Below are 10,094 nucleotides of genomic sequence, written 5' to 3'. Positions count from 1 at the left end.
TGTGCTCTCTGAGCTGAAGTCATGGATACTGCCTGCTCCAGAACCCCGTATCTCTGAAGACCTTCGGGGCCGGCCAGCTCATCCCCAGGACTCCTGAGCCTGTGTGCCCATGTGCACCTGTGGGTCTGTGTGCCCACATGTGTCTGAATCCTTCACGTTTCTGCCCTCTACTTCCATCAGCTACTCACGTGAAAAATAAATTGAACGTGGCTTGTGCTAGCAGAGTTGCTCCGTTTGAGTAACACTTAAAATAAAGCTTTGCTAACCTATATCAGTGAACTTCAGCGTGGTGAAATTATACCTGGAATTGCAGGTTAAGGTGTGATGTGTTTACAGGACATTCCTAGCAATCCTTTCTACGTGTTTTGGCAGAAGTGGCACTTGGATGTAAGAACTATTTGCTTGTGAAAGAGAGGCATGAGGTATGTGCTATCAGCAGCATGATTCCCATTGTGTAGCACCCGGGCCTTGCCTGGATCACATCCCAGCTGACACCACCAGGCCTTGAGGCTCAGACTGCACGCCCTGGTGAGGAGGCACAACAGGTTGTTGTCCTCTGCAGACAAGACTGGAAGAACCTCACACCCATGAGTTGCACAGCTCGCTTCATTCCTACACATGGAAAAAGTCAGCTTGTCTACAGTTGAGCTAAATGTGTTTCTATTTGCAGGCTTCCAAGGTCCAGCTATAAACCAGCTGTAGGAGGATAGAAATTCACATATATCCAAACCACAATCTTATATCTTCATCTGGGACCTTTTGAACGCCAGATGTGAAATGCTACCTAAGAAACCCGTGTTATGTTTGGTATGGAGTGGACAAAGTGGGTGAATTTTATCTCCAAATCATGCAGTTTTTGTTAGTTTGACAGAGTGCAGAGGCGCTGACAGCATACAGCCTGTCACAGAGATCTCTGACCAGCCGCTGAAAAAAGAGATAGAAATTGTTTTGATTTGAGGAGCTGAAACAGCTAAAGCAGAGAGGTTAAAGCAGCAACTTGAGCCTGACCTTCTTTCGGTTTCCACCATTATGGCACTGACAGCTTGAGTCTGATCTTCCCAAGGTGAATCAGACCTAAATTCTGGGAAATAATAATAAAAACACCTACCTCTAAATCTACTGCATTATTAGATAGGTGGCTGCATGAAGGTATAACTGAGAACCCTGCAGCCTATAAGTTACTGGCTTCTTTTCACCTTTACTGACTTTACGTGGACTTCCTAGCTTTCTTTGGTGTGGGTAGGTCATCATGGATTACAGAGCTCAGGACACTGATGAACAACACAAACCATGGTAATCAATGTTCAACCCTGGTTTGGGACTGAGAAACTGCTTCCCAAAGAGCCTAAGAGAAATGAGGCACCAATAAGACGGCAGGCTTGTACGTATGGCCTAGGTTATCAGTCTGGAGGCCCTCACAGCTGCTGATTTCATCAGAGAAATGCTCACTATGATAAGCTGTTGGAAGATGCTGTCAGCTCTCCCTCTCTCACAGTAGAGCAGTACTAGAGATGGGATATGTCCTACTAATGACAGTGATTCACCTTCTCCTTCAGTGCCATGGAGCCAGATGGGTTTCACACAGTAATGGGAAGGACATTTCTTAAACCATGACATTCTTTGCTGTTTCTTCACTGATTTCTTTGATGCACGCATAGAAGTTTAGTAGCTGAGTAGTACAGTAGCACTATGCTGATATGTTCAGTCTGCCCTAAAATCTCTTAAGTGCTGCTGAGTCACTCTGAAGTTAACATAAACTTCAGCTATGGTTTATGGAACTTTCTGCTCTCAGTAAGAAGCAGATAGAAATATCCTGAAGTAATTAATTAAGAGGAAAAAAAAGTATTAGAAGATGATGCATAAAACTAGGGAGTTCTAAGGAGTGAAAGAAAACAGAAACCCAGGCCAATGGTACACTGAGTAAATATTCACCTGACAGTATGTTGAAAAAACCTGTTCACTTTTGCACTATGAATATAGGGACAGTTCTGCAGTAGCTGCTGAGCAGGTCTATGCCTGCCTGCATCAGTGGAAACTGGGATTAAGTGCTAGCAGTGCTGAATGCTGATGAGGACAAAGCTGCATACAACCACTCTTATTAGTGTAAACTAATACATTTTCTCAGTGTCACCGAATTTGCTTACAAGAGACTCAGTGGCAAAGAAAACATTTCTTCTAGTTGGTAATGCTGATGCCGATTCAAGCAGCCTCTTGTCTGACTTGCTTGCTATGCACCTCTTCTCAAAACTATGATTAGGGCTGTGGCAATCATACTGTTCAGATTCTGTTTTAAATGATACTGGCTGTAGGATAGTTTCTGGCTGCAATGAAAAAAACGAACAAATTGTAAGATCAGAACCTCAAGTCTTACGCCCCTCTAACATTGAAGATGATGTTAAAAATGTGCTTTTAAAAGAAAAGTTATAAAAAGTACCCTCAGGCATGGAAGTATCAAAAAAGAAGTAAAGATGATGTACTGCTAGCAACTTATGTTCTGGTAAGTTAGAGAAATACACTTTTGACGGATGATTGTTGAACCCCTATCAAAGTCATAGGGAATTATGTAAGAAATATCAATGTAGCCATATTTAGTGTGCTACAGTGGTATCTGCACGTCGAGAAGTGGGGCTGAGGCACCCACATCCAGGTTTTCTGTGTGAGATCACAGAGGCAGCGTTTGCAGGACTGGAAACTACCTGTAAGCTTCTGGACTTAAACAATTCTGCTCAGTCTGTGTAACCATAACATTTTCCTTTAACCTTCTTCTGTTCTGTAGGGCTCAGCAACTCACAGGTAAATTAAAAGCTAAATGAAAACAAGAACTTTTGTTGAAGCCTGATTAAATTTCACAGTTTGTGTGTAATGAGAGCACTGCTTTATTTTATATCTCCAGCAATTTCAGATGTCTTTTCTCTATGTTGGTTTGCGTGCAGCTCTCATGACTGTGTTACCAGAATGCCAACATGTCTCTGCTTGGAAGATACAGACACAGATTGCATATTCTTCAGCTTTGATACAGCTCCAGCTTCAGACTTCAGAACAGAGAACAGCTTGCCTGGAAATAACAAAGAAAAGCCAAAGACTTATGGAACACTATGAGTGGCAAATTCTCATTAGGGATGTGTTAGCAGGAACTGAGGTGGTTGAGAAAAAAACTAATGTGTCATAAAACCTTCATCAAATAAAGGGAAATATGTTGGGAAAAAAATTGTATTTATTGCTTAACACAGTCTTGGTTTGTTATATGTTACTGGAAGTTGGTTTTTTTGTTTTGGTTTTTTTTTTTTTTTTTTTTTTTTTTACAGGAAAATGTAGGATTTATAAGCTTATTTCAATTTATGGTATTATTAATGACTTCCTATATACATTTCACAATTAATTCTCTTAGGATATGTCCTTGTCTGATTAAGGTGAAGATGTTCCTTGTGCTGTTCACATAGATGTGTACAAACATTGCGGGGGGAGGGAAGCTGCACCACTGAATAATCAAAATCCATGGGTCCTACATATACATATGTATATATTCATATTCATATATACATATCATCACAGATCTGCTTGAGGCATTTTAATGGCTCTGCGAAATGGATGCAAGTGAAACAACCCCTCAGCAGAATGAACTCATGGAAGCAGTCAGTAAAGAACAGAAACACCCAGACAGAGATAGGAACACTTCTAACTTCTCGAACCCAATCTTCCAGAAGGAACTACATCATAATTTCAAAGAGATGCCTGGGAACTAAAAGTCGTGGCTCTTAACATTAAAGCCTGGGAACTATGTGTTTGCTTAATGAATGTTTTATAACTGGTAAGTTGCTTCACAGCTTGCCAACTATCAGGCCATTCCTGTTCACACAAATAAACTGCCTGTACCTGATCCACAAGCTCATCATCTGTCCCACTGGATGCCTCTCTTTGCCAACCATCTCCTCCCTCAAAATCTTGTTAGTGTTATACCCAGTGCAGTTGCTACCAGCCTGATGTTTTCTGTGTCTAGATCAGCCTTACAGCAACAATGACACTTTCTTCCCAAGTGTCTGTTTACTGCATTTATAGCAGCATCTATCTCCGCAATCTTGCCATTGTAGACGTCATAGTTACTGAAGTACAGTTAATTCAGTAAAGTATTAGGAAAACACGGGAATATCCAATCTACTCTTCCAAAGTACTGAACAGAACTCATGCACTTTGGCCTTGAGATGCCAGGATGGGGCCAGAGGAAGCAGTGTGTGGGTACAGTGCTCAGCCTGGTGCTGGGCCACAGGGAGATATGCTTGCCAGGGGTACATCCTCATTTTCTTTAATTGTTGTTTTAATTAATAACTCATATTTATATGGCATCTGACACATGACAATTTATTCTACCATGAAACAAGTCAAGTTCAAGTATTCTCATGCTTTTTTCTTTGTCATTTGCCAGTCTTACACTTCATTCACGTTTTCCATTTGTCATTTGGAATGACTCCTTGTGGGATTCCACACATTTTTCTGTATGATGAAGTCCACCTCCTACATCTTCTGTTTGGGAAATGCCAGTGCATGAAACAATGCAGATTTCAGCTAACAAAGAATGTTCTTTGTCTCAGTGTTGTGCTATAGAACCTGTGAGTGTGTTGGTCAAAGTTATTACTATTTTCTTTAGCGCTGCATTGCTGAAGGAACCCTACAATTTATTGCTCCCTCTCATGATTTTCTGTTTTTCTCAGATACTCACCTTTGCCCCAGATGCATTCTGATAATTTCTGAAGAGGAATATTAGCTATAATTGCCTTCCCAATGTCTCTGTCCTATCCTGTGACTCTCCTTATGCTTTATACCATTGCAAGCTTCACAAAGTACAGAGAAGACAATGATACGTGAATGTAGTTGCTGAGCCAGGATGGGAAGATAACTCTCCCTGCACTTTTTACAAAAATTAAACAAAAAGAACTTCCGTGTCGTTTAGGTGTCATTGAATTTCACCTACCTGGAAGAATTGTCCAGGCAAATGAGGCATGAATATACCTGCTGAGCTTGAAATGACCAGATTAAGCCAGTAAAGTCTGATAACACAACTAATGTTTATTTTCTTGTAAATTATTTGAGAGGACGGTTGCAGGGTTTACTGAAGCTGCAGCGGCAACTGATAATTTGCTCCGGGCTGGAGAACTTGAAAGAGACTGGGCCTCAAGCCGCATGTTTAATAAAACCACGGCTGGTTTATACTGATGATCTAATACAAAACATAATAAACAGCTTTAGATGCTAGCCCAGTGAGGAGACCACTGCATGTGGTCAGTTGATGGAATGTAGAAGCTGAAGCGCACGGAGAACTGCTACATACCACAGCGAAACTGTTAGCCACAGACCCAGCATGCCAACCAGAATGAGTGACCTGCTCCTCTGGGATTACTGATAATGGAGTGGTTAAACTAGACTGATGGAGTGAATCTCTGAGCTGTGTATGACATGTATGCTTGCTGAACAGGAATCGTTATCCATCTGCTACACTCACCCTTCCAAGTAGACTAATACATCTAGGTAGTTTATCACCAAGTACAGAACCACACCACCCAATATCCCTGTGACCAATAGAGGAACAGGGTAAATTACAGGCAACTTTCTTTCCAAAAAATTGACAACTGTTCTGCATCCTTACTTCTAGGGCAAAGGCTTGTCTTAGGCTTTGGAACTGCAAGTAAATCCCAGGGTCTTGCACCCAAAAGCCAGCCCCTGTGCTGACAGTTGGAGCTTCACCTTGTTGGCACTGGAGGATCAAGTACCTCCAAGGCAGGAAGCCCTCCCACCCCCACGGGAATTCCCAGGCTTTCCACATTTTTGACAAACCCAGAAGATCCTCCTACAGATGGCTATTTTTAAGGTTTCTCCATTTGTAAAAGTCACACTCATTTTTCTGAAGATCCCAAATCTAAGATTGGGTATATGATCCCAAAGGGAGATCAGCCTATAAAAAGAAGAATAAATAAACTAATGAGAGGCCCTGTGAAAGACAACAAATTAATAAAATTCATTTAGTTAAAGCATGATCAACCACTTGCCCCTAACAACAGAGTGGTTTTGGTGTGCTCAGGGAAATAGCTAGCCAAGATAGCACAGACAGCTGTGCAAACAACCCAGTGATCACCGTGGATTGCAAAAGCATCCTAAATGACTGGAGCAACCAGACAGTGACAGCAAATCAGAAAGAAATGGCTTTATCATCAACAACATATTCTTTAACCAACTCTGTAACTAAGAACACTGCAGGGTACCAGAGTAACTGGATGTTTCTGAAAAAACACTATGGGGAGGGAAGACCCATGACCAGGATCCAGGATCATCTGCGCAACTTCTGGGGAACACAAGAAGCAGAACAGAGGCCAACTCAATCTCATGACCCCTTGTCAGTGCAATATACAGCACAGCAGGAAGCACCACACTGACTCTCACAATCTCTCCAGGATTACACCATCATTTCCACAGGATGAGGAGCTTGTGAAAGAAACCACAAATCCAACCCACGCAGCTCCTATCCCTGGCTGCACTATAGCACAGGGATATCATGTAGCTTATAAAATTGTGTATATATGTGTATTGAACATAATTGGCAAGGATATATATATATACATTTTTTAGGCGGGGCTGAAGTGAGCCCCCTGTGGAAAGAGGACAGGGGTACTCTGTGCAGGACACAGCTGGTTCCAGCTGGTTGCAGGGACTGTCACACACAGGTGAGTCCATCAGCCAAACTGGTGGCAGCTCTAAGCCCATCAGATGGGTTTCTGGTGTCTCTGTGAAAGATGTATTTAAGAAAGGGTGGAAAGTGCCAGGACAAAAGTAAAAAACAAAACAAAACAGGCTGGAGCAGGAGAAAGAAGACCATGACATGAGAGACATGACTCTAAAAAAACTGCTGCTGATGGAGAAGCCACCATGCACTGATCCCAGCCTCCTGCACTGCCTGACATCTCTCTGAAAGGACTGAGAGACATGGAAGATGGGAGAACAAAAAGTGAGGGGAGATATGTGTGGAGGGAAGCAGGATTGTTTTTCTGAAGGGTCTGCATGCCCTTGCAGAACCAACTCTCAGTGGCCCCTCGCAGGAAGGAAAGATTTCACTTTCACTACCCTTTCTGAGTCATTCTGTTACCATCAGGGATGTTTTTGTCCCTTCAAACTAAACTGTTCTGGTTCAGAAAATACACAGACAAGCCTTTTTTCAGTGAACCCTCTTCAAGTTCTGCTCCCAATCCCAGGGACGAATCTGAATGATCTCAGGGATGAAAATGAAAACTATTATCAACAGGTGAAACTCTCACACTAACATCTGCCTGAGGTTTCTCAAAGACCACTTGAACATCTTTGTTCTCAGCATTTCAGCTCTTATGGCCCAGAGATTGTTTGGGTTCACAAGGAAAAAAGATCCTTGTTGGAATCAAAGATTTGTAGGGGTTCTCAGCGCTCAAATCCTGTAATGCTGCTGCTCACATCCTATGACTGGTTTGACACAATACACTGACATTCATGGGCGCATAGCTCTCTTTTTATCGGCGACATTACAACGGGCTGAAGGAAAGGCAGCTCCTTGCCTGATATATCAGATGAGCGGCACTACCCACCAGGTGGCAGTGGGAGACAGGGTAAGTCCGGCCTGTGGAGCTGCTGAGGTGAGGCTGAAAATGCTTTTGCCTGAACATGACCTCTGGTTAGAAAGATGCTGAGCTGTCCAGATGGAAAGAAACTGATGCAACAGGAAGCTCTGGAAACAGGGCAGATACAAGGGTGAGCTATGTAGGAGAGGGTCGTGGCCTGCCCTTCAGCCACAACCAGCGAAACTGCTTTTCCTTGCTCAGCACATACGCCATGGCCTGGCATGCTGAGCGACTGTGATGCATGCTGAGGAAATGGCTCTTTACCCTTTAAAAACCAATCATTACTAATCAAGTGATTAATATTTAGCATTAGCCACACTTGAACATTTTATACCGACACCAGAATAACAGATGGAGCATTTTAACAGAGGAGCATTTGCTGCTTTTCACACGTTCGCTGTCATTATTACATGCGCACGCGCCCGCCTCCCTCCTGAGCGCCGGCTGACGAATGCGGGCCGCGGAAAAGGCGGCGCGTTGGCGCGCTGGCGCTCTTCGCCCCTCCCCCGCCGCTGAGCGATGTGGTAAAGGCTTCATCTGAGCGCCAGGGGGCGCCCGCTGCTGCCACGAATGGAGCGCAGAGCCTCCTCCGCAGGGGAAAGTCCGTCCTGAAGTTCAAGGAAGAGTTTTTAAAAATAAGCATTTTCACACACAGTGGTAGAAGAAGCCCATTTCATGCCTGGCAAAGACTACGCGTCACCTTCAAGCATGTTCTGTTTAGCCTATAGGTGTCCAACCTTTTGGCTTTTCTGTGCTGTATTGAGTGAAGTGGAATTGTCATAGGCTGCATATAAATATGTATTATATACTTCATGTATGTAGGTAACAAAACTTTTTTTTTTTTTTTTTTTTTTAATTAAGACTGAAGAATAAGGGGAAAAAATAAACCATAAAACTAGTGGGCTATTTGGCCTAACACCAAAACTGGTGAAACTAACACCTCGGTTCTCAGTGAGCTCTGATGGTGCTCACCAGAGATCTCTGATGGAAGCTTAGTCTTCCAGTGCTTCATTCTTGAAAGAGGAAATGCAGTGACATGAATAAAGTGGGGTTGTGAAGTAAGAGGTGTTTTCTCTGGTAAGACAAGGCTCTTAAGAGTCTGGTAAAGAGATAGGGTCAGATTTTTCTTTGAGTTGAATATCTACATTCAGTCTGAAAGTTCACAGGTAATGTATTTATGTCAACTGAAAATGGAGACACAAATATACCAAAAAATTAGTGATTTTCTAGCAATCTTGAAGCCTATTCTCAGATTCCATTACCAGAATGGAAAGTAGGGCTGCATTTTTTTTTTTGCTGTTCACAGGACTGTGTTTAGCCAACATATCAAAATGCGTGAAATGATTTGCCATAACTGGAGCTTGCCATAAGTTTCATTTTGAACACTATTATGGTTTGAAACACAGCATAAATTGATTTTCCCCTTTAAGACCTATGTTTAACTCATTTAAATGAGTGCCCAAATCCACCAAAAATGATAAATCTGTGAGCCATTTTTCATCTTCAAGTTCTGGCGCAGATTTTGTAGCAAAGGATTTAGTGGTATCAGTGGGCTGAGTAGTAATGGAGGACTCAGGGATGCTGGTGGGTCAAGTGGCTGGGCATATGTGCCTGAAAAATTTGTAAGCTGAAGAGGCATCACACAGATCAAACAAACAAGCAAACAAGCACAACAAAACTGAACATAATGAACTGGACAGACACAACAAATGACAACTTTCATGAAATAGTCATTTTGTAGTAAAATTCCTGTAAATCAGTCTAGACATTCATTTTCTTCTCTCACAGATGCAATAGAAAGTATTTATCTTGTATGGTGTATTGCATACTCAAACAGAATGGCAAAGCAATAATCACAGCATGCTGCTACATGGACAGTCAGTCTTGGACATCTAACTTGTAGTGTGCATGACTGATGGCCAGGAGCATAAGGAAAAGTTCTATGAAGAAAATGGACAAAGTTCTAGTCAATGTTGGAAGTTGAATATCTTTGGATAAGACTACTGAATTTCATAGAGCACTTCTATATTACAGTGTTTTAAATCAGATAAAATTCTGAACCAGGGAGTGCACCTCACCATGGAACAGATAAGCTTTTGGACAGCAACACAGTTTATTTTGTAAAACCTCTCCTCTTTACAAATCTCCAAGAATGATTCCTTCTTCATTAATTTGGTTTTCAGTATAATATTGATTTTACTAATGTGTTTATATGAAGACTGAGAGATAAAGAGAATTCTGTGATCAATTTCAGTTCTAGAAATAGGAAAAGGAATGCCTAAAGTAACCTGATTGCATATCTTAATAGAAACATATAGGAAAGCATGCCAGCACATAAAGTACTTAACATTTTGCTAACATGGCAGCTAAGTTTTGCTTGAATGTCCGGAAGAGTCATATTTTCTGAGACTCCTATTGACCAAAACAAAAACAAAACAAAACAAAACAAAAAACAACTCAGCC

The sequence above is a fragment of the Lagopus leucura genome, unplaced genomic scaffold (assembly GCF_019238085.1).
Source record: "Lagopus leucura isolate 7727_CA_CO unplaced genomic scaffold, USGS_WTPT01 Super-Scaffold_100001, whole genome shotgun sequence".
Taxonomy (NCBI): domain Eukaryota; kingdom Metazoa; phylum Chordata; class Aves; order Galliformes; family Phasianidae; genus Lagopus; species Lagopus leucura.
Note: the sequence above shows the minus strand (reverse complement) of the source record.